The sequence below is a fragment of the Puma concolor genome, chromosome B2, assembly GCF_028749965.1.
Source record: "Puma concolor isolate L17-30 chromosome B2, mPumCon1.1.hap2, whole genome shotgun sequence".
In the NCBI taxonomy this organism is placed as follows: Eukaryota; Metazoa; Chordata; class Mammalia; order Carnivora; family Felidae; genus Puma; species Puma concolor.
This window is the reverse complement of record NC_141671.1, coordinates 91657032-91683180: the sequence shown is the minus strand read 5'-3', so window position 1 is coordinate 91683180 and position 26149 is coordinate 91657032.

Genomic DNA, 26149 nt, shown 5'->3' with positions numbered 1-26149 from the left:
TGGGAGAGAGCCAAAGCATAAGAGACTGTTGAGAACTGAGAACAAACTAAGGGTTGATGGGGGGTGGGAGGGAGGAGAGGGTGGGTGATGGGTACTGAGGAGGGCACCTTTTGGGATGAGCACTGGGTGTTGTATGGAAACCAATTTGACAATAAATTTCATATATAAAAAAAATAAAATAAAATAAAATAAAATAAAATAAAATAAAATACATACATGTAGCAAATGTGAGTATTTTCACAGGATACACAAAAATCAGAACCGCCAAATTTGGCAAATAAAAATAAAGACAGTTAAATTTGAGATAAACAACAAATAATCTTTAGTATAAGTATGTCCCATGCAATATTCTATCTGGAAACACCAATATGAATCTACTAAAAAAGTCAGTTACCCAGTGAGTTTTGTGGCAAAAAAGGAAAAAGGAAAAAGAAAAATCTGGCTTTACTCAAATCTATCACTCATTCCCCAAAACAGGGATGGAGATAAAACAGAAGTAAATCTATTCAGAAGTTTGTACTTTTTAAGGTCTAGAGAGGTTCAAACATTTAGTAATGTATTTCCTTTCCCCAGTCACAGCATTATAAGCCTAAATGTGGCTCCTAAACAGCTATTGTGCAATCATTTGATACCCTGAAGTCCTCCAAAGACTGAATCTCCCAAACTCAGCCCCGTGATCCCTCATGCAAACATGCTGGGCTGCTTGTCACCTCTTCCAAGCATCAGGGGTCCCTGGATACAGGTGATAAATGAATTAAAAAGCATGTGAATTATGTTGTGTATAATAAATTGACACTCCCAGAGTGCCTGGGTGGCTCAGTTGGTTAAGCATTCAACTTTGGCTCAGGTCATGATCCCATGGTTTGTGGGTTCGAGTCCATGCTGACAGCTGGCAGCCTGGAGCCTGCTTCAAAATCTGTGTCTCCCCTCTCTCTCTCTCTCTGCCCCTCCCCCACTAATGTTCTGCCTCTCTCTCTCTCTCTCTCTCTCTCTCTCTCTCTCTCTCTCTCTCCCTCCCTTCCTCCCTCTCAGAAATGGATAATAAAACATTTAAAAATAAATTTAAAATAAAATAAATTGACAATCCCTTATGGAATAACTTTATAATTAAAAATTAATAGTTTCTTTCAGGCGCTGACTAGCATGGGACATTTTCTTGATATATTTAGACCTCCACAAGATGCATTCAAATGTCCAGACTCTCCCAGGCATGCCTGAGTGGCTCATCCACTAAGAGCTGCTAGTTCACAGACAGGTCATTTTCCCACTTTGTTCTTCTAATGACACAGAACACCAGGGAAGAGTCATTCACCTAAAAAGGATACTTCAGCAGTGACTTGATCTCACTTATGGGGACTTTGCAGCCTTAAGACCAACATGGTCTCCACCTGTGGCATTGCACTGGACATGAACAACTTGAGGCCAGTGATCTACCATATATCATTGAACTAAAGATGCTATCAATTGTAAGACACATCAATACTTATATCCCACTGAGAAAGAAACAAATGTTGATACTAAACTGTGATGTTTTCTTAAGATTGGGGATTTTAGACTTATTGAAAAAACCCTTATGCACTTTTCAAGCATAGATTTTTACAAGCAGCTATGGTTTTCATGCATACATAAGAAGAAAAATAAGTAACATAATTTGATAAAGGTACTCCTAAAATATTTTTATAGTTAGCATTTCACTCATCTGAACAGATCCATCTTTAACATTGTAGGGCCCAGGAAGATGAAGGGCCAAATGCCATATTTCTAAATAGTTTGAAGTTATAAATTAAACTATACCCACAGCCTGGACCCTGTTTCCACCTATGCTCTCGAGGGATTGCTCTCATTACACAGAAGCTGAAGGAGCATTTCCTGTCCCAGATCAGCTTTGCCTATTGCAAACCAGAGGAGCTGCTAAGCAAGGCAGGGCAGAAGTGCAGGGCAGGGTGGTGCCTGGACTTATCAGAACTGGGTCAAGTCCCCAGGAAGTGGAAGGAACAACTACCCCTTACCCATCTCATTTTTCTGACTCAGAATTCCAAGTAGCTCTAGTCCCATGCCACAAACTATGCCACACTGTAAAGGGGAGGAAGCACACGCTGTCCTGGGAGCCTGCTCTACCATGGTGTGGAGGGCCAGCTGGAACCAAAGCAGCTGCTCTTTCCCTGGCTTCCCACAGGAAGTCCAGAAACCTTTTTAACTGCCTCCTCTTCATTTCCTCTACAAAGTTTGGGGGGCAGCAACCATAATTCCCAAATGTTTAACTTTCCAAAAACTTACAGAATGTAAAAAAAAAAAATAAAGCATGTTTGTGTTATAATGTGTGCAAACTATAAGTCCTCAAAAGGGCAGGACCTACAGCAGGGCCCCTCTAGCTGGATTGATGAGCAGTACTTCTGAACTGTCTTTTTACCCAGAGTCAGAGGTGTGCTGTTTTCCAGTGAATATTATTCCTTGTGCTATTAAAAGTATTAGTGATGAGAGTTTCTTTAAAAGTCTTATGAGGATTTGGGGGCACCTGTGTGGCTCAGTCGGTTAAGTGCCTGATTCTTGATTTCAGCTCAGGTCATAATCTCATGATTCGTGAGTTCGAGCCTCACATCAGGCTCTGTGCTGACAGCTTTACCAAAATTTTTTTCTAAGTCACTAATCACTAAGAAATGTTTTCAGATTATTAAGCAAAAGATAAAATGTTGGTACATGATTTTTAGTATGTTTTCTCCTTTTGAAGTTGGTAGGTAAATACACTGTTATGATTAAATCTTAATATTTCTGTTTGTATTCATCAAATAAATATCTAGAAAGTTCCCACAAGACAAACATACATCTTTTTTTAAGTTTATGTATTTATTTTGAGAGAGAAAGAGAGAGAGCACACGCAAAGGAAGGGGAGAGAGAGAGAGAGAGAGAGAGAATCCCAACCAGGTTCTGCACTGTCAGCACAGAGCTTGTTGTGGGACTTGATCTCATGAACTGTGAGATCATGACCTGAGTTGAAACCAAGAGTTGGAAGGCTTTACCAACAGAGCCACCTAAGCACCCTGAGAAAAACATATTTGTTAATGCTTAAAAAATTATACTTGTGAATTTTTCCTTCTCATATATTTTTCAACTTACAGTCTTGAGAAAAAAAATCAAATAAAATGTGTTCACTGTATAATTTTCCAACCCTCACTTGTACTTTTTATGCTTTAGAATAACAACTACTAACAGTAAAGAAAGGTTGTTGTTTTAAGGATAATAAATTGTTATCTAACAATATAAGGAGTTAAATTTAAGAACAGCTTACTGTTTGTTGATGGTAAAATTGTCCAGATTCACTTTTCAAAGTCTCCTTTACTTTGAAAGTAAAGTTTTTTACTTCCACCTTCCCTAGGGAAGGTATGTATAGGGTACATTTTGTTGTTGTTGTTGTTTTTAGATCCAACCTATTGGTAGAGATATAACCATCCATTAAGAGAACTAGATTCAAAGAGTTCTCTTGAGTGCTATACAGTCAATAAGTCACAATTACTTTCTAGATAAAAATGAATGATAATGAAAGCCACAAAGGATATGATGGACTGAATCCAGGTTATGGTATAATACCCATTCCTATTTAAAAAGAAAATACCAGGAGGGTGCCTGGGTGGCTCAGTCAGTTAATCCTCCAACTCTTGATTTTGGCTCAGGTCATGATCTCACAGTTCATGAGCTCAAGCCACATGAGCTGGACTCCACACTGACGGTGAAGAGCCTGCCTGGGATTCTCTCTTCCTCTCTCTGACCCTCCCCTGCTATGCACATATGTACTCTCTCACTCTCTCTCAAAATAAATAAACTTAAAAAAAAATAAAAGAGAGTTTGGGAAATACAGCCTTTTTTTAGCTGACCACATTCTTCAAAGTTATGTTACAAAGGGAAAGAGGAAAATGGGTAATAGGAAACAATTACTTATCCTTGTGGAGTGGGATCAGTTATTTTACTTCCCAGTGGAGGTAGCCTTCCTATGATAATTAGAAATCTAAGATCGATTAGATATGTCATGTGTCCCCTCAAACTCAGATAGCTCCTGGGCTTTTAAGTCCTAAAATCCCCAATGGGGCAAGATGGTCATTGAATAAATAAATATATTTTGTTTTAAAATATATTTTATTTAAAAATAAAATTCCTTTAGATTTTATTTGGGGAATATGTGAATGTGCTTATATGTGTAATGGAAGATGAGCTTAGCTTACACTAAGTACAGAAGCATTATTTCACAGTGACAATAGTTAAATATTGAAATAGAATTTCTCAGAGAATCTATAAGAGGTCACTCTTTTTTTTTTTTCAACGTTTATTTATTTTTGGGACAGAGAGAGACAGAGCATGAACGGGCGAGGGGCAGAGAGAGAGGGAGACACAGAATCGGAAACAGGCTCCAGGCTCTGAGCCATCAGCCCAGAGCCCGACGCGGGGCTCAAACTCAGGGACCGCGAGATCGAGATCGTGACCTGGCTGAAGTCGGACGCTTAACCGACTGCGCCACCCAGGCGCCCCCTCTTTTTTTTTTTTTTAAGTTGATTTATTTATTGAGAGAGCGCATGAACAAGAAGGGGAGGGGCACAGGGAAAGAGAGAGAGAGAGAATCCCAAGCAGTCTCCATGCTCAGTGGGGCTCGATCTCATGACTATGAGATCATGACCTCAGCTAAAATCAAGAGTCTGAGGCATAATTGACTAAGCCACCCAGATGCCCCATAAGAGGCCAATTTTGAGAGATGGTTAAACATAGTATAGATATTCATCATGCTGAAAGGATTGGGAGGGGAGTAGAGGAGTAACGGGTATGGACATGACTTGTCAAAGTTCTTAACTTTATGATTTTATATGTAGATTCCAAGTGAATCACTGACATTTTTTAAAAAAAATAAACTTTTGGGGCGCCTGGGTGGCGCAGTCGGTTAAGCGTCCGACTTCAGCCAGGTCACGATCTCGCGATCCGTGAGTTCGAGCCCCGCGTCGGGCTCTGGGCTGATGGCTCAGAGCCTGGAGCCTGTTTCCGATTCTGTGTCTCCCTCTCTCTCTGCCCCTCCCCCGTTCATGCTCTGTCTCTCTCTGTCCCAAAAATAAATAAACGTTGAAAAAAAAATTTAAAAAAAAAATAAAAAATAAAAAAAATAAAATAAAAAAATAAACTTTCGGGGCGCCTGGGTGGCGCAGTCGGTTAAGCGTCCGACTTCAGCCAGGTCACGATCTTGCGGTCCGTGGGTTCGAGCCCCATGTCGGGCTCTGGGCTGATGGCTCAGAGCCTGGAGCCTGTTTCCGATTCTGTGTCTCCCTCTCTCTCTGCCCCTCCCCCGTTCATGCTCTGTCTCTCTCTGTCCCAAAAATAAATTAAAAACGTTGAAAAAAAATTAAAAAAATAAACTTTTTACAATATTGGATAATCTATGTTGAAGAGCTGATGCAAAGACATTTACTGTAACTAATCATGGTATTTAAAAACCCAGGCTCTTTGATTTAGATCTGCTAAAACTTGGGAGGATTCTGCTCTAACTTAATTGAGATACTAGACTCTCAATATAAATCTATATGTTTAATATGCCTAATATAAAATGCCCTTATTTTAAAGGTTTTAAATAGTTGTATTTCAACCTTGGTTTTAATTTCCTACCAACCGCTCCTTTCTCCAACCATACTCTGATGGTGACTGACATTGCAAAGGTCTAGCCACCTGTGAACAGTTTTAAATATCACTTTCTTGAATTAATTATGCATAAAGCTCAAAACAGGTTTGGAAGGCACCCACTGAAGCAGACTTAAATCAGAAAGGAATGTGGTAAGCACAAAAACCATTTATTTTTTTTGTATGATAGACAATTATCAGCATTTTATAACCAATAATAAATTGAGGCAAGCACAATTAAAATTACATATTTTGCGCCAAATATATTGGCTCATGAAATTTAATGTATAAATGTCATGTCAACTGAAAAAAATGACACATTTTATACTCATGAAGAGAGTTCGTAGGCAGTATCTTTTTTTTTTCTTACTAACACATTAGTCTAGTTGGTCCTAACTCTAGGGCCCTTTGAGAAAATGCAAATTAAACAAAACGTATGGTCTTAGCCTTCAGATGATCTTCTATTTGCTGATGTAGAAAATATAAATATTAAGGAAATACAAATATATAAACCATAAGTACTTAATTGCATTCATATTTTAAGGAAATCTAAAAACAATACAAATTTTGGAAGACTATATCCATTTGGATTTGTATTTTTGTATGTTATTTTTATAATGTTATCATGAACTTACTTGATTTAATTGGATTTCATCTTAGTAAATATACCTTTATTACTTGAAATCATTCCACTCTTAGTTTGTAATTATACTTTTTTACCTCATTAGACAAAATCTTATTTCCTCCCGGTATTCATATTCATTCAATATAATTTTTAACCTTACTGTGTGCAAGGCACTGTTCTAAGGACAAACAGTAATTAGGTCTTACTTTCTATCCTGTCCCATATAAAGGTCTATTTAATTGTTGAATCATCAAGCATCTTCAAACCCCAGGTAATTTTTAAGTGATTCATTTTCTCACTTCTTTCCATTCTTCATTCTTTTTTAAGGCTTCAAGTTTTGCCTTTAAAAAAATGACCTCCAATTCTTTTCTTCATCCCTGATGTCTTACATGAATTTTATTCTCATGTTATCAAACACATATGGAACACTTCCATTTAGATACTCTCTTCTAAGCTGATCCTCTTCCAGAACATCCTCGACATCCTATGGATCCATCCTTGACTATCACTCTTCCTCTGCCCTCAGGCATAGCCCTTCCACCAGACTTTATGAACTACTCAGTAGGAACCCTCTGGTTTACTAAGAGAGTCTTTTTCTGCACAGCTGTTGAGCCATACTCATATTATCTCCTTTGTTCCTTTATTCCTTTTGCTCTTCAAATGTTTATTGGGCACAAGTTGTGTGTCAGGCACTCTTCCAAGTGCTTGGGTAAAAACAAAAACAAAAAGCAACACTCTGTCTGCATAGAGCCACATTCTAGTGAGGTTCTGATATTCTCCTGGTTGGATTAGTAATAATAATAGCTAACACTTATGGAATGTGTGGTTATGTTCCAGACACTGTGTTTATATAGAATTCAACAAATACTTATCAAATGCTTAGGATATTCCAGAAATATCCTAAGTACTTTGGATATAACAGTGAACAAAATATATCCTACTGATGGGAGAGAGACACTAAACAATTACCATAATAAATTAGCAAATTATACGGGCACCTGGGTGGCTCAGTCGGTTAGGCTTCCAACTTCAGCTCAGGTCATGATCTCACAGTTCGTGAGTTCAAGCCCCATGTCAGGCTCTGTGCTGACAGCATGGAGCCTAGAGCCCACTTCAAGTTCTGTGTCTTTCCCTCTCTCTCTGCCTCTCCCTGGCTCCTGCTCACACTCTATGTCTCTCCCTCTCTCTCTCTCAAAAATAAATAAGCGTTTTTAAAAATTAAAAAATTACAGGGACACCTGGGTGGCTCAGTTGGTAAAGCGTCCAACTTCGGCTCAGGTCATGATCTCACAGTTTGTGAATTTGAGCCCTGCATCAAGCTCTGTGCTGACAGCTCAGAGCCTGGAGCCTACTTCGGATTCTGTGTCTCCCTCTCTCTGCCCCTTCCCCAGCTCACACTCTGTTTCTCTCTCTCTCTCTCTCTCTCAAAAATAAATAAATATTAATTTTTTTAAATAATAATAATAAATTAAAAAATTATTGAATTATAGAATATGTTAGAAGATGACCACTATGGAAACAAAAAGAATAGGACAGGATAAGCAAGAACAGGAGCCTTTGAAATTTTAAGTATGGTAATCAAGATAACTTACATTGAAAAAGTAACATTTAAGCAAATGCATCAAGAAAATGAGGAAGTTAACCCTATTGATATCTGGGGGAAGAACATATAAGGAAGAGAGAACAGCCCATAAAAATATTCTAAGAAGATAGCATGCCTGGCATGTTCTAGAACAGCAAAGGGGCTGAAGTGTCTGCTGTAGAATGTGCAAAGTGTAGAAAGAGTAGAGGAGGTCATAGGAATAAGGGGGACCTCTTTAGCCAGTGTAAGGATTTCAACTTGGACTCCAAGTGAAATAGGTAACTTTGGAAGGTTTTTAAAAAAACTAGGATATGTTAGGATTTTAAAAGATCATTCCAACTGCAGAGTTGGGAATTGAGCATAAGGGGACAAGGATAAACGGAGGGAGATCAGTGAGAAAAGTATTTTAAAAATCCAGGAAGAGATGATAGCACCATTGTACAGCAGAAGTTTTACTGGAAGAAGAAATAGAACCTTAGAAAGCAGAAGTGACTTGTCCTCCAGGCCACCTCCAGACACTGAGCTCTTTAACTACTATGTCTGCTGCCTTCCACTGAGACCCCCTTGAGCTCAAAAAGGATCTAATGAAGTCAGTAGGAATGGTGCCTTAAAAATAGCAGATCATTTGCTGGAATACTACTTGACGACGAACAAGAATGAAATCTTGCACCTTGCAATAAGGTGAATGGAACCAGAGGGTATTAAGCTAAGCGAAGGAAGTCAGTCAGAGAAAGACAAATATCATATGATTTCACTCATACGTGGAATTTAAGAAACACAACAGGTGAACATAGGGGAAGGGAAGGAAAAATAATATTGAAAAAAAAGAGGCAAACCATAAGAGACTCTTAAACAGAGAGAACAAACTGAGGGTTACAGGAGGGGAGGCGGCAGGGGATGGGCTAAAGGGGTGATTGACATTAAGGAGGGCACTTTGGGGGATGAGCACTGAGTGTCGTGTGTAAGAGATGAATCACTAGGTTCTACTCCTAAAACCAAGACTACACTGTAGGCTAACTAACTTGAATTTAAATTTTAAAAAATGGCAGATCATCTCATGAGGTAAGACTTCAAATTGTTAAAGGGAAAACTGCTTTTATAGCCAAACTACAAGTCTTGCCCATCCTTCAAAGCCCATTATCAAGTTCCAAGAGCTACTCTGATTCTTATTTGAAATACTGTTACATTGTGTTTGATACCATATTTTTTCTTTCATATCTCTGTATAAGATTTTATAATTCCTCAATGCTATTATGGATCCTTGAGGGCAGGAAACAGGATCACATCTGTATCCCCAACATTGCCTGTAATAAAATAGGAATATTAATATTTTAAAATATTAATTGATTTTCTTTTCTTAAATTTTGTTAATGTTTATTTGCTTTTGAGAGAGAGAGAGAAAGAGAGAGAGCAGGGCAGAGGCAGAGAGAGAGGGAGACACAGAATCCAAAGCAGACTCCGGGCTCTGAGCTGTTAGCACAGAGCCCAACACGGGGCTCGAATCCATGGACCATGAGATCATGACCTGGGCCGAAGTCGGACACTTAACCGCGGGAGCAACCCAAGTGCCCCGTCAGCATTTCATTTTGAAAGTGTTCTGCAAATAATGCAAATGTAAATTTATTTTAAAATGCTCTTATGGAAGGGAAAGGAGTAGATAAAATGTCTGTACTTTATATATAAACCCTGACAATAATAACACATGATAGTTGAGGAATTTATTATTGCTTAATTATTCTTATTACTGCTTGTTCATATAGCGCACTACTGATTACTTAGTCATTCCACTCAAATTATTTAATTTGATCATTGTATTGCCCATAATTTTATTCTCACATTGATAATTTTTGAAAAGACCAAAATTACCAAATAGTGCTAGATGAAAGATGCATAATGTATCAAGGGAAATATCATTCTAAAGTTAAATTTAAATTCTGTGCACTGCATCTTTAGGATTTCTATTTTATAAGAACTACTAAAAAAGTGGGGAAAATGATTAAGAGTATATTCTAGTGATTTGAAAGTATTGTTCATAAATATTTCTAATGTCCTCGAATATGTCCCCACATAGATCCACACAGACTCCTTCCACAGGTAAATTGAGCATATACTGAAAGCTGACATCTCCATCCTCTTTCAGCCTCGCCATTTGGTGTGGGTTTTAAATGCCATGTATTTGCATATCCTTTTTTTCTCAACCATACAAAGACCATTAATCATGCTCATCGGTATGCAACATTGTACAGAGTCATATTAACTCCTATGCATGCCTATAGCTCCCATCCCTCTCCGATAGGATTACCACATCTAGGTTCTCAACACTTTAGATTTTCACCATGCATTCCTTCTGTGGAATTATAAATACCTTAACACAGCTTCCTCTTTATTATCTGTGCTAATGGCACACCAGGGTAAGTGAGAGTCACAGAAAACTTGTAACCCCTATTTAGCCTTTGATCCTCCCCTTTACCGCCCTTTACATGAGTTGCTAATGAACAGTGAAGTTGACAGATTGAAATGTCACCTCTTTCTGCCCTCTGATATAAGTGTTAATGAAAATGAATATGACAAGAGGCTGATAGGACATTAGGCAAAGAAAAGTAAGGGCCTGCCTGACCTATATGACAGTCAACTCTTCTTCATAATTGAGTTTATTTTAGTTATTTCTTTTACAAATTATCCTGTGAGTTGGGGCTGCATATTATACTCTTCTTATTTCTGATTTTGTGACCAACTAAGTCACTGAGTACTTCCAAGTCACGGATTTTCTATCTATTCGGGTTGGTCAACTAAAATATTCATGGCAATTTCATAACTCAAAATGATAGGACACAGTTTTCCATTTCCAATTTGCTCTCTTTCAATTTCTCATTAATGAACCCATAAAAAGGCAGAAAAGAATCACAAGTCATAACAGAAAATCATGACTCAAAGCCACCTTATTGCCAGGAAATGACAGGATTTTCTACCAACTACATCATCAATGGAGTGGACTTCAGAATCCCATGTGGTATCTCATGCATATTTTGCTGCCACAAACGGAACATATCTACCAAGCTGAAAAAAAGAAAAGGGAAAGTTTATACCCTCATAATTTTCTACTCCCTCACAGAGACCCAGAGGCCAAAGCAGCAGGAAACTCAGCAGCTATCCTTCAGAACAGGATACTGTTGAAAACAACTCCCCCTCCCAGTGCCTATGTTTCTACTTCTCTTTAGAAACTGTAATTTCTAGCAACCAACACACTTAGAAATGAGAGGTAAAGAGAGGTAGCAATGATACATCACCATGTGATAGATCCAGCATTTGACTTGTTAGAGTCATAACAACAGCAAACAGAAACAGGAAGAGACTGGCAACAGCATATACTAAGAAGGAAAACTATAATGCCCTGCTCAGGGAAAAATACCACTAAATTCAAAGAGTCACCCTAAAGAAATGCCCACTAGAGGGTGGGAATTTGAAGACAAGCTTTATAACATCAACCTGTCTTCCAGTTGAAGATCTGAGGGTATTTTTACCAATGCCCAAATAGTCACGGAGCCAGGAGAAATGCAATCCGTTCACCTGGCCTATTGGCAAACATCAAGATTAGAGAGACCTCATATTATTCAGAGCGGGTAAATGAAAAGAAAAAAAAACATGGAACCCTGAAAATGCGGAGTAGCATTGGAAGAGAATGGAAGAGAAATGGAAGATCACCCTGAAAGTTTAGAGTAGAAGTATACTTTTCAAAATAAATAAACACAGTAACTAGAAGTTTTTTTTTTAAATTATTAATTAGGAATTATCAATAAAGTATAAAATGTTATGATTTCTCTGGGGCAGGATAAGAAAGTCATGAAAAAAAAAAACATATAGACAAAATAGCAATCCAGTAAGTTAAAAAGAAAATATGGTGAAATTAAAAGAGATCTGAGTGAGATAAAGAAGGATAAAAAGGAAAGGAAAATGCAAATGAGAAAGAAGATGGCACTAAGAAGACCAGACAACAGAGATCCAGTCCCCAAGTGATAGATACTCCTAAGGAAGAATTCAGCATGGCTGAAAACAACATAACAACGAGGACATAATTAGGGAAAGAATCTCTGAAACTGGAAAGCAAATAGCTAAACATGTCAATTGAAATGATCCTCTTTTTCCCTGAAAAGTTACTGAGATTAGATTCATGTTTATGTATGTGTATTACTTTATTTTTAGATAAAGCATTCCAAATATACAGAAAAACCAAGCTACTTTCATGTTTTCTTCATTTTCTATTTTTAAAAGATGTTACGAAATGTTTATTTATATCTTTCAAATTTCACCAAAAGCTACTTATGTCTTTAAATGAAAGTTTTCTTTGAAAATTATATATTCTAATAATAAGTCCATCGCCCAGAGGCGTGAACCTATTGTCTTGTCTATACAAAGGTGTGTTCATGGCAATAGCTAAATTGTTTGGCATATTAGATAGTGGGAATTGAGTTTCTGGGGCATACTGAGTGGGAGAAGTGAAGAAACTAATGGCATGGAGACATGAATGATGTAAAGGGAGATAGAATTGAGGGTCCAGGGAAACAGGAAGCCAGAGAGAGTCAGCTAGTGACAGATTCCCAGGATCTTTAAGAATAGGGTGTTAGTTATTGTACTCACCCAAAATAAGTACAGATATTTATCAAAAACATGAATAAGAATATTTATAGTGTTTTATCCATAATAGCCCCAAACTGGAAACCACCCATATGCTCACCAGCAATAGAATAGATAAACGGAATGTGTTTTGTTCACATGAGGGAATACTACAAATACTCAAATGCAAATACAAAGATGATAGTAAACTAAAATAACTTCAAGCAACAACATGGATGAATCTTACAAGCATAATTTTGAGCACAAGAAGTCAATATAAAAGCATGCTTTACTGTGTGATTCCTTTTAGATACAGATTAAAATAAGGAAAACTAATTTTGGTGTTCAAAGTCAGGACAGTGATTGGTCTTGGGGGATTTTGACTAGAAGAGGACATAGTGAGGGAATTTCGGAATGCTGGTAGCATGCTAGGTCCTGATCTGGGTTCCAGTCACAACTGTGTTCAGTGTGTGAAAATTTGTTGAGCTTTACAACTGTGGCTTACGCATTTTTTTTCCTGAACATGTGTTACATGATAAAAAAGGAAAAGTAAAAGGGACAGTTGTGTTGTGGGGGATACTTTTGCTGCCTCAAGAACTCTAGTTTAAGTGTACTACACCTGAACCACACTGAGAGGAAATCAAGGCTCTATGTTCTCCACACATCTATCAGATGGTCTATTCCTGCTTTTTCCCCTTTATGGTATCTATTTCCTCCTACATTCTCTGAAACATGGCTTCTAGCTCAGCTGCTCTACCAAGAAGACTGGTCTTGAATTTTATACAAAATCTAATCATCTTCCCTCTATCCTTTTTTTTTTTTTTTCATCCAATAGAGAAATATATGTTGAGAAGCAACCAGGCATAGGCCAGCATTCTAAGGTCAGGGATATGGAAGTGAATAAAAACAGACCCAAATCCCAGGCCCTGTGATGCCTATACTTTCCATCTGGGGATAAACCTGGCAAATGATCATTCTCTCGGAATCAACCATTATCACATATCATATTGGTACCTTACTACTTCTCTCGTTTTCACTGTAGACACTCCCAACTGCTAACTTTAAGGTATTACCAGTACTTTGCTTTTCTCTGATATTCTCCCTTGGAGAGCTCACTTTTACACAAAGCTCCAACACCAGCCTGTTTATTAGTGCTTCTAGTTCCATCTCTCCAGCCCTGAACATGTACCCGCCTAGAGCCCATTTCTATTTGCATGACAACTCCATTGGGACGCCCACTTCTCGCTCCCATAGTACATGTGCCCAATTGAACTCCCCTTCTCATTCTCCTCAAATTCCTCATGTTTCTCAGTAAAAGATACCATTTTCCATGTCATTTAAATGACCCAATTTTTTATGGGGCGCCTGGGTGGCTCAGTCGGTTGAGCGTCCGACTTCAGCCAGGTCACGATCTCGCGGTCCGTGAGTTCGAGCCCCGCGTTGGGCTCTGGGCTGATGGCTCAGAGCCTGGAGCCTGTTTCCGATTCTGTGTCTCCCTCTCTCTCTGCCCCTCCCCCGTTCATGCTCTGTCTCTCTCTGTCCCAAAAATAAATAAACGTTGAAAAAAAAAAATTTAAATGACCCAATTTTTACTTTTTCTTCATTTACTACACTTGACTTGTTCTTAAATCCAATTTTTTAAATCAAATATGTCTAAAAAGTTCAGTAATCCAACGCTCTATCTCTACATGACTACAATAAATGGGCTCTGTTTTCCAATTTCTTTCCAGCTCCCAGGGCACCCTGTGTACCATGGTCTGGATAACTTCCCATGACCCTACTTTCATAGTCAGATACCAATGTCCACATAAGTGGGGGTCCAGGACCTGGTCCCAGGTGGAAAGGAGCATCCTGGGTGAAGGACACTGTCAAAGGTTAGGTGGGACAAAAAAATAAAGGCGTTGCATAAGAAGACGGAAATGTGGGCATCAGAAGAAAGCAGGTAATTATATTCCTGATTCTTCATTTTAATACATGTCTTATATTTTCTAGCTAAAAGCTAACCAAATTCAATACCTAATGAATTTGTAGAACATGAAAACTTGTATGTACAAAGGGAATAAAGAAACCTGTTTAGTGGAAACACTAATAATATGTTCTTCTATGTTTCTGTTTGAGTTTTGGCTCTTACAAAACAGAAACATAGAAACAATTCTCCAATTCTGAACTTTTACAGAGGATGTCACAAAATTCACCTATAGAAAAGATTCATCACAAGAAAGTGTGGGGAATAAACATTGCTCCTGGACAGGAGCAGCCCACAAAGCAAACGGGCTCTGAAATGAGGCAGCATGCTGGAGAGCAATTACTAAGGAAATGGATGTTCCTGTCATTGCAAGAAAGAAAGGAAATGCTAATGTTTTTCCTCTGAACTAACATTTTCTTTCCAAGATCACAAAGTTGTGCCTAGTTAGCATAGTTGGTTTTATCACATATTTTATATATATATATATATATATATATATATATATATATATATATATATATATATATATATATATATATATTTTTTTTTTTTTTTTTTTTAATAGGAAGATCGTGTGCTTTTTAGAAAGTAAAAGTCAACATAAAGAATTGGGTGAAAAATTCTCCAATTCTTTAATAAAATTTGTGGCACATAATTTTTAAATCTGTTTTTAAAACTCAAAGGCATTTCTAGATATAAGATATATAATTGGTGGTGGCCTTTCTTTACCCAGTGAGATCATTGATATTTTTAAAGAAATACTGAAATTCCTGCATTTTGAGGTGGTATAGGTTTATTGGTCTATTTATTAGGCTTCTTTTTCCTAATATTGACAGCTCTCCCCAGTTAGCTATAGTTTTGTTTTTTATTGTGTAAAATACATATAGCATAAAATGTATCATTTTAACCATTTTTAAGTGTCAAGTTCAGTGACATTAAGTGCATTTGCATCGTTCTGCAGCTATCACCACCATCCATCTCCAGAACTTTTTCATTTCCTCCAACCAAAACTCTATCTCCATTAAACACTAACTCCCCATTCCTCCTTCCCCCAGCCCCTGGCAACCACAATTTTGCTTCCTGCCTCTATGAATTTGACTATGCTAGGTACCTCAAAGTGGAATCATACTATATTGTTCTTTTTGTGACTGGGTTATTCACTTAGCATAATGTCTTCAAGGTTCATTGGTGTTGTAGTATATATCAAAATGTCCTTCCTTTTTAAGGCCAAATAATATTCCATTATGTGGATATACCACATTTTGTTTATCCATTCATGCAATAATGTACCCTTGGGTTGTTTCCACCTTTTGGCTACTGTGAATAACGCCGATGGATGTACAATGTGTAATAATGCCAGATGTACAAATAAATATTCAACTTTCTGCTTCCACTTCTTTCCAGAAATGAAATTCCTAGATCATATCATAGTTTATGTTTATTCTTTGATGAATAACTATACAGATTTCCACAGCAGCTGTACTATTTTACATTCCCACCAACGATTCAAAAGCATTCCAATTTCTCTACATCTTTGCCAACACTTGTCATTTTATGGTTTGGTTTTAATAGCCATCATAATTGGCATGAATTGCTTAATCTTACATTTGTTTTGAACAAGAGGAAGAATGCTATGCCAGAGCTAGATTAAGGGGTGGTCTTCGAGGGAAGCTAAAACATTAAAAAGGTGACACCACATAACCTAATTTCTTCATGCCCCTACTTAATGTAAAACAGACCAGTTGTAAATTGGCTAGCATCTTGAGTTAAGAGCGGGGGAAGTGGCACTAAAATTTCTTGCTGAAATTGGGCAAGACATAGGCTACACACAAAGCTCTGACACCAACTTCAGGACTCTCAATACTCAGTGTGACATTGGTTGAAGTCAATAGCTGCAGTTAATTAAAATTATGAGGGGCGCCTGGGTGGCGCAGTCGGTTGAGCGTCCGACTTCAGCCAGGTCACGATCTCGCGGTCCGTGAGTTCGAGCCCCGCGTCGGGCTCTGGGCTGATGGCTTGGAGCCTGGAGCCTGTTTCCGATTCTGTGTCTCCCTCTCTTTCTGCCCCTACCCCGTTCATGCTCTGTCTCTCTCTGTCCCAAAAATAAGTAAACGTTGAAAAAAAAAAAATTATGAAACCAAATAATATATTATATAAAACTATTTACTGGAAATTTATTGTAATTTATTGTATACACTAAATTTTAAAACTTTCACTACCCTTTGGTGGAAGTTTTCTGGTTTTCACACACACACACAAACTGCACAGATCCAGAGCTACAGAAATATAGAAAAAAAAATTACATACATGAAAGCCAGAGAAAATAAGTTTTAGACATGAACGGGATTTGAAAATGACTTTATAACTGAGACCACAGAAGACATTATGTCAGAGTTCAGAAAGATGGCACACTTAAACTGGTAGAGCTTAATAGATGGGGTGTCTACAAAGTTGTGAGCAGGGTCCAGCAGAGCCAACAAGGGGATGGTGCCTTTCAGTGAGCCCTCAGCATTCCTAGACCTACAAGGGCAATGGAAGAGAGTAGTTTCCAGGGAGAGATGAAGCCCATCCAGCAGCAATCCAGCAGGGAGGGACCTAGGGAAATATACACCCCAAATCTTTCCTCTTGGCCTCCCATCACCAGCTGATATTTCCAATTGTCTGAATCTATTGGGAAGCCAGAGGACAAAGGAGCCCATGAATGCAGGCCAACAGCCTCGTGGAGCAAAGAGCAAGGTGAAGAGTGGTGTGTGGAAATGGAAGAGGAAATGTAGCATATCCAGCAGAGTAGCCTTTATGTTCAGAAACTGTGTGATTAACACCATCCAGTTATGAGTAACTGAAATACTGAGAAGAAATACTACTCAAAATATATATCTTAAGATATACATTTAAGGGACATATTTACATAAAGTGACTATATGTGAAATATGTTTTATATTCACTGACCTAAGGAATCTTACATTTTAAACATAAAGAGATACATACCTTTAACTAATTAAAATCAATTTTTCCTTCCTTCAGTAAACCAATGCAAAGCCAACCAATACTAAAAAAAGATATCATTTAGAAGGAGTGCCAATTGTAATTCAGCCTCCAGTTCACATCTGCCAAAATCTAGTTCTGATTGGGACCTAAAATAACTGGATGGCCTTCCCAGTGTGCATTGTTTTGACACCTTTGATGGGGTGAGGTGAATATTTCTTTTTTTTTAATTTCTTTTTTTACATTTACTTATTTTTGAGAGACAGCGAGAGACAGAGTACAAGTCGGGGAGGGACAGAGATAGAAGGAGACACAGAATCCAAAGCAGGCTCCAGGCTCTGAGCTGTCAGCACAGAGCCCAATGCGGGGCTCGAACTCATGAACTGTGAGATCATGACCTGAGCTGAAGTCGGACGCTTAACTGACTGAGCCACCCCGGCGCCCCTTGAATATTTCTTATAAATGTTTGTGATCAGTAATTCCATTTTGATTGATAGGCCACAAAGATTTTTAAATTATTTTTTTTTTAATTTTTTTTTTCAACGTTTATTTATTTTTGGGACAGAGAGAGACAGAGCATGAACGGGGGAGGGGCAGAGAGAGAGGGAGACACAGAATCGGAAACAGGCTCCAGGCTCTGAGCCATCAGCCCAGAGCCTGACGCGGGGCTCGAACTCACGGACCGCGAGATCGTGACCTGGCTGAAGTCGGACGCTTAACCGACTGCGCCACCCAGGCGCCCCAAGATTTTTAAATTATTAATAATTATTAAATTATTTAGTATATTTTCATCTTAGACAAATTTTCATCTCTAGGCATTTGATTTGGGTCTTTTTTTATATCTTGTATGTTGTACTTAACATTTTAAACACATGGAATATAAATACTTAAGTGGTTAATGTGTTTGTTGGCTAATTCTAACATCTGTGTCAAGTCTGGTTTGGTTTTATATTGATTATTCACCTCAAACTGTGTTATATATTAAAAAATGTATACCACTACTTCTCTGCATGCTGATAATTTTTAGTTGCATGCCAGCAATTGTGAATTTTACCTTGTTGGGTGCTGAACATTCTTATATTCCTATAAGTATTCCTGAGTTTTTTCTGGGATGTGACTCATTTACTTGGAAACAGCTCTACCCATTCAGACCTTGCTTTTCCTCTTCATTAAGGAAGACCAGAACAGCTTTTAATTTAGCTCCAGTTTTGCCCCCTAGTGAGGAAAAAACCTTCCTGAGTACCTTACCCAATATCCTCTGATTTTTGAAGTTTTTTACTCTGGCTGGTGGGAAAAGGAATTATTCGTGGCCCTGTGTGACCTCCAAGGGTTATGTCCTTGATTCCTTTCAGGTGTTTCTTTCCCCAGCCTTGAGTGGTTTCCTCATAGGTGTGTGCTGATCAGTCCTCAGCAGATGGTTAGAAAGGGCCCTCTGCAGCTCTCCAGTACCCTGCAAACACTAGTCACCTTGGCCTCCCCGGAGTCCCAGCTCCATCTCCTTGACTCAGAGATGCTGCCAGGTTCCACTTGGGTCCCCCTGGCCCAGACGGTGGCCTGGAAACTGTCTCCTGGAGGAGTCAGGGGAAATCATGCCCCGGTTGTTTCCTGTCTCCTTGTGATTACTGTTCATTATTTGATGTCCATTGTCTTCAAAACTATTGTTTCATACTTTTTCCCAGCTTTTTAGTTGTTTTAGGTGTGACACTAAATCTAGCCGCTGTTACCTCATCCTGGTCAGAGGTGGAAGTCCTTGCTACTGTTAAACACTCATTTAAAGCAGTTTTATTTTTGGTTTAAAAGTTTGTCAAAAAAATAATTATCAGGGTGACTGGGTGTCTCAACTGGTTAAGCATCTGACTCTTGATTTTGGCTCAGGTCATGATCTCACAGTTTGTGACATTGAGCCCCGTGTCAGGCTCTGTGCTGACAGCATGGAGCCTGCTTGGGATTCTGTCTCCCTCTCTCTCTCCACCCCTCCCCAATGCACCCTCACTCTCTCTCTCTCTCAAAATAAATAAATTAATTTAAAAAAAATTATTTAAAAAAACTATCAACAGTCTTTCAAGTTTCATATATTCAAAATATAATACAATTAATGTTCCCACTTGTATTTAAAAATACAGAAAACAAGTACCAGTAACCATTATTATTTAATTTCATTTTTATATAAATATCAAATGTGACTTGATAAGTACAAGAAAATTATGCTTACCCATTCCCAATATTTTTAAATGTTCCATTAAATTGTATTTCTAAACCCAGTGGAAATAATAAGGGCGATGTGTCAGAATTTTGAAACTGGTGTCTCTGGGTCCTGGGAACCCAGTGGAAATTATAAGGGCGATGTGTCAGAATTCTGAAACTGGTGTCTCCGGGTCCTGGTGCTTTGAGCACAACCTTCACCATGGCAATGCCACTTTCATTTATCTCGCAGGTAAGATACCATTGGTTTTGGATGCCTGCTTCCACCACAAGTAAAAATTGGAACTCTCATAGTCTCTTTCAAGACTGTTAGAGTTGCTTGCTACAACTGTAAGCAAAGAACAGCTTCAAAACAATGTCAGTTCACCAGCAATTGAAACATCCCATGTATCTTCTCTTCCCTAAGATTCCAGTGTGTTCTTGGACTTAGAAAATTCATATGTGTTCTGTCCCTGGTAAATTCCACCTGTGTTTAATGATAATATGATATTCAAGAATAAAAGATGTTTATGCAAACACTGGTTCTTACCGATACTTAACTACCTGTTCTTTTCACTAAACATAGGATGTGCTGTATGGATATCAGAACTGCATCTATAGGTAGCATCTATAACCAAAATGCTACAAGAGTTTCCTCCTCACTGGAGCAAACCAGGCACTCTGGACACATGACATATGTTCTGCTTCCACACTCCATCTGTCCCCCCTACTCCCAGAGCCTCTCCAAGGACTTCCCAGTCTCCAGAGATCTGAGCTGGCACATCCCCTCTCCCTGCTGAATGGGCTCATGCCTGTTTGTCCCCTTCCTATCCTCCTCTTCCCTCCCTTCAATACTATTGTCGAATAGAGGATTTTCAAAATCCTAGCCCAATACCTCACTCACCAACCTCTCCACAGTGCATTACCCACTACTGAAGTCAATTACTGTCCATGAGCAGTTAATCCCTCCAGAAGGTTTCAGTTTTCCATGATATATGCAGATTTCCCTTCAGAAAGGAACTCACCCGAATTCCATCCCACATTGGAAATAAATTCAGAAGCATGCAAGGGAGACCAGAACTCCAGGGTTGGGGAAGCACTGCTTTTTGCAACCCAGTTCATCAAACCGGTCTCTTAAGGACAGAAGTCAGTCAGTGCTCAGTGATATCTGCTGCACTATGCTTTTTTTTCAAATAACACCGGAGAACATTTTTTTAACTAATTTCTTTTAACATTTTTTAACTTAACTCTATGATAACTAATCATATATCCATCCTATTTTTTTACAGTAGGGCATTTTTTTTTGCAGCCATCAGAATTAATATTCTTCTTCTCTAATCTAGTCATGATAACAATTCCAATTTTAAATTGATCCTATCTGGCTTCTATTTGCCATGTTCACTGTTAACGTCTCATTAAACTTTTCACAAAAGATGCAAGAGCCTCCCATGTGTCTTGGTTTCCCACGGACATTTATGGCATGGCACACACCTCACCCCAGCTGGACTCGCCTCCCAGTTGATAAATGGTTCATGAGTGGAGCCAAGATGGTTTCCAGTCAGCCTGGCCTCAGAGTTTCCACGCCCACATCCTACCTCTGTAGTAGATATGCTGCCCTTGCTGTTTCTGTGTATGCAATTGGTATCTGCTAACTAAACTGAAAGGAGATACAAAAGTTTCTGTCATAAAGTAATATGCAGAATTAGACAATATGCAGAAATTTATCAAAGCAATAGGTAGAAATGTGTAACATGTATAACATGCTGGTTTTTTAGGATGCTAGAAAATAATGCTTTAATACTTAAGGAAGGGGAGTGGGTAACTTTGAGAATATTTCTATTTTTTAATGTTTTATTTATTTATTTTGAGAGAGAGAGAGAGAGAGAGAGAGAGAGAGTTTGAGTAGGAAAGGGGCAGAGAGAATGGGAGAGAGATAGAATCCCAAGCAGGCTCTGCACTGCCAGCACAGAGCCTGACATGGGGCTGGATGCCATGGACCGTGAGATCACGACCTGAGCCAAGATCAAGATTTGGATGCTTAACCAACTGAGCCACCCAGGTGCTCTGAGAATATTTCTATTATGATGATGTATAAACTCAAGACACTTTCTGGAAAAAATATGACAAGGTACCTTAATGAATATTGAGCTTTTTACTATGTGCTTTTCTGAAACTGTGATTCATCTATAAAGCATTATTCTGTGAATATAAATTTTTATCCTCAGCATATATGAAGACTCTTCAAATGTACCCAACTCTGCTCAAATGGTTTAAATGTAGTTTTTTAATATGCAAGTAGCTCTGCCTAAATGATTTCTATGTGATAAATGTTTCAGATCTCAAAAAGCCATTAGTAAAAATAACTTGTCGACATTGTGATTGATACTAACAGTCTCTTCCATAAATAATTAAATTATATAATTAAAGCTAAAACCACATATCTGATTGTTATGGGTTATATTGGTAAAGCTGCCCATAGTGCCTAGAATACAATAGGTGGCCTGTAACTTCAGCACAGCCCCTCCAGACCACAGACAGATAGTGTGACCACAGAGTGGCTGGGGGCCATGTGGACACTCTCCGACCTCCACAGTTGATATTTGGCTCTGATTCTGATCCATCCCCTTAGCTCCTCCATTCCCACAGCAGCTCTTTCTCTGTCACCAGCCACTGGTATTACCAGGATGCCCTTCTTAAGTCTACAGTATATTGGAGTCAATGCATGTTTCTGATACAAATAGGTTTTAAGAAACAGTAACATAATTAATTCAGATTATCTAGGGCAGTGATGGCCCTTTGGGGCCACTCTTTTCCCATTTCATATTATTTTAGCTCAGCACAGAGGAACCCCACTCCACAGCCCTGTAGGACCAAGGGAGTTCTCCCTCCATCCCTCTCATCCACTCCCTCACTGCAGGCTGGCCTGCCCCTCCCCTTTCCTTACCTGCCTCATGTCTTCCCTAAGAAATCACACTATTCGTTGTGCCCCAGACCTGAATTGTAATGTCATCAATGAAGAATTTCCAACAGAAACATTCATTTGCCATCATATAAAATGGTGTGAACATTTCTGGATGTTTTTCCACAGTGCTGACTGCCATCTTGGGTTTCTACTCTTTATTCAAGGGCGCCTTCTAACAGAGTAATAGGTGAGTAGATCAGGAAGACCTTTGAGAACACATTAGGACACAACCAGCCCTTCACAAAAAAGATTCAGGACCTCTTTGCTTGACTGAAAAATAATTATGGATTTTTAAAAATTCTCCTAAGTTTCAGAATCCTCATTATATGGATGCATATTTCACAAATTCTCTTGGTTGGATATTTTTTGGTTATAAAAATAAGTACCCAGGATATTTTAAATCATCTTTTTAATGATATATTAACTTTTTCCCCCACACCAAAATGAGGTAGGAATCTACTCTTCCTGAAAATTAAAATGTACAAGAATGATATGGTCATATTAATAAAAATCCCATTGATAAGCCCTCAGACATCCCACAGCATTTTATGGTATCCAGGTCCAATTTAGATGTATTTGTGCAATGTGACCTGAGACAAGACTGAACTGGCACCAGACATTTATGAATGGTTTAAAGTCTCAAAGGTTATTCCTAAGACTTTTTGTTCAAAAAAATACAAGCATCCACTAATCCCACCTGTTGGGCAGAGCTGACACACCTCTGCTCTGGTAGGAAACTTTCTTCATATCTGTGAAATTTCATAAATGGGAAGTTTTAAGTCTAGGAGATTCCTTAATAAAGAGAAAGTATTCTATATTGCCTACTGCCATCATCAAATCTGAGATCATCAGAGAAATCCAATCATCAGTATTCTATGGACTAACCTGACTTTTAAAACCTCAGTATGAATAGAAACAGAGTTTCAGACTGAATGTCCTTTCACATTTGGTCTTTTTTGAAAAGTAACCACTTACACCACCACCTTGTTTCTGAATTTACTCCCAAACAGAGCCCCAAATGAAGTTAGGAGTCACAGAAAGAGTTGAAGGATTTTCAGCTATCCTTTGTTTCACAGATGTGTAAACTGAGGTTCAGGGAAACAAGGCTCTGGTGCCAGTCATCCAGGACGTGGGTTGTGGGACTCTCAGCCCAGGCCTCCTACAGTGGTGAGGTCCTTTTCCAATCATGTAAGAGTAACAGGGAGAGTTGAGAGATTCAAAGTGCTTTTTCTAGCTTGTTACCTACAACTTTGATTAATCTAAATAATAGTACTAAAGTCTGGTACACAAAGGCTTTCACTTCAGTTATTTTAGAAATCAAAATAAATGGTAGGAGTATTAAAAGGAAGATCCAGACTAAGAGGTATTTTTCAGCTCCATTCTAAAGGCAAGATCTGAGCATTTGAGATTCTAGATTCCCAATCTACTTTCTTCTGCGTGGCATTAGGAAATAACATTTCCCAATGACATTTCATCTGACGATTACAAGCCCTCCTCTCCCAGGTTTCTCAACTACAAGTTATAGTATAAATCCTCTGTGGTATAAGAGAGCTGAACTAAAGACTACTGCATTAAACCTATTCCCATTAATTTCTGGTCTGCCTCAACTCCATGTGTGAGTAACAACAAAAAGAAAGTCCAGGAGGTTGAAAGAGAGATACAGCTAAACAGTCACATTATTTGGCTTTCCTTTATTGTCATGGTTTATGGAAAATGTAGCTGTCTTAAATCTTATATGTGCCTCTTTTTACAACTAAAGTGTTCCTTCACTTAATAGTCCACTTTCCTATGCTTCCTAGTTCTTTATTCTTTGTCTCCTTTTACGACAACATACCCCAGAGGAGAACGGTCAAGAATGTCCTAGAGGAAAATGGTCAAGAATTCCCTAGAGTTGAAGTGAGATCAGCCACAAGCCATTCTGAATCCTCCATCACAGGCTCAAGAAAGAGAAGAGAAACTACCCAAAAAGATGGAAGGAGGAGGGAGTGTAAGAAGCTCTTATGTATATTTGGTGTGATGGGTCCAATGGGTGGCACCTTCTGACTTTCTCAAGGCAGATGACAGAGTCTAAGTGGTGCCCATCTAGTAGGCTGAGCAAAGCATCAAGGCAGTAGCTGTACTGTAAGCTTTCTGAAGCAGTAGCTGTGCTAAGACAAGCTTGTAGCAGTCTCATGGCTCCTAATCTGATGATTTGGCAGTTAGGGTCCAAATTCTAGCCAGTGGCTGGGCAAAGAAGACACTTCCAGTCCAGGAGTGAGAATCAACCAGATATAAGGCAGAATCAGACTTGGGCCTGAGCCTTAGAAAATCCCAGGGACATCATTCAGATTATATTCTATGCATCTGAGCTCACACAAGCCACACTCAACCTAATGAAGAATAAAAGACCAAGAAGCTGGACAAGAAGAGAAGACCATGACATGGTCGGATTTCTGTTTGAAAATATCACTCTGTTTAGAGTATAAAGAATGTAGCTATTAGGAATCTTTGTAAGAGACCCAAAAATAGCTTAGAGAGCATGGGTTAGTTCATGTTGCTGAAAAGTTCAGAAGAAGAAAGGGCTTTAGGCATGGATTTTTCTCCATTTCTCTGAGATTCTGATAGCTCTGCTTCCTACTGTGGTAGCTTCATCCTCGGGCTGGCTGTGCAAGCTGGCCACCAGTCTGCATGCTACCTCATGCTATCTCCTCCACATCCGGGAGGAAAGAACAGGATGCCTTTATCAACTATTTGACAAATGCCCTAAGTTTTATACTAATTGGACCATTTTGAACCAGTCTTTTGGCCAGATAGATGTCAGGGGCTGATTGGATTTGTCCTAGATGGTCCAAACATGAAAAGAGGTGGCTAGATTATCTTTTTTTGAACGTTTATTTTTGAGAGAGAGAGACAGCAAGCAGGGGAGGGGCAGAGAGAGAGGGACACAGAAGATCTGAAGTGGAGTCTGTGCTGACAGTAGAGAGCCCAACGTGGGGGCTTGAACTCATAAGCTCTGAGATCATAACCTGAGCTGAAGTCTGACACTGAACCCACTGAGCCACCCAGATGCCTGGAAGTGAATAGATTCTGAAGACAGAGTCAAGAGGACTCATAGCTAGATTAGGACTGGGTGGGGGGGGGGGGGGGGTCGTGCAGTAAATGTTTAAGTATGAAAAACAGGTTAGAAAGCACTGCTCCAACTTCTGCTCCTAGTTTGTCTCCAGGCAAAGATGATCAGAAGAGTTGGATCCTGAATTAATTCATTACAGTTGCATGTGCCAGGTTTTGTGTTAGGACTTACATATATTGCCTCATTAATTCAAAGATAAGTATTATCCCCATTCTCAAAATGAAGAAATCCAGGTTATGTGGGCTGGAGATTTGGAGTGAAGGAGACTACAATTTCTGAAAGGCCACTATGTGCTGCTTCACACCTTCTGTGTTACATAATGGTCATAACAATGCTAAGATTGTCACATGAATAAGAAAAATGAGACTCTGAAGTATTCAGTACTGTGGACATGGTCATATACCAAATTAGGGGAAGAGTCAGGACTCTAGGCCTGGTTTTTGTTGTCTGGATTCCTAGTCTTTGCACCACACCATGATGTC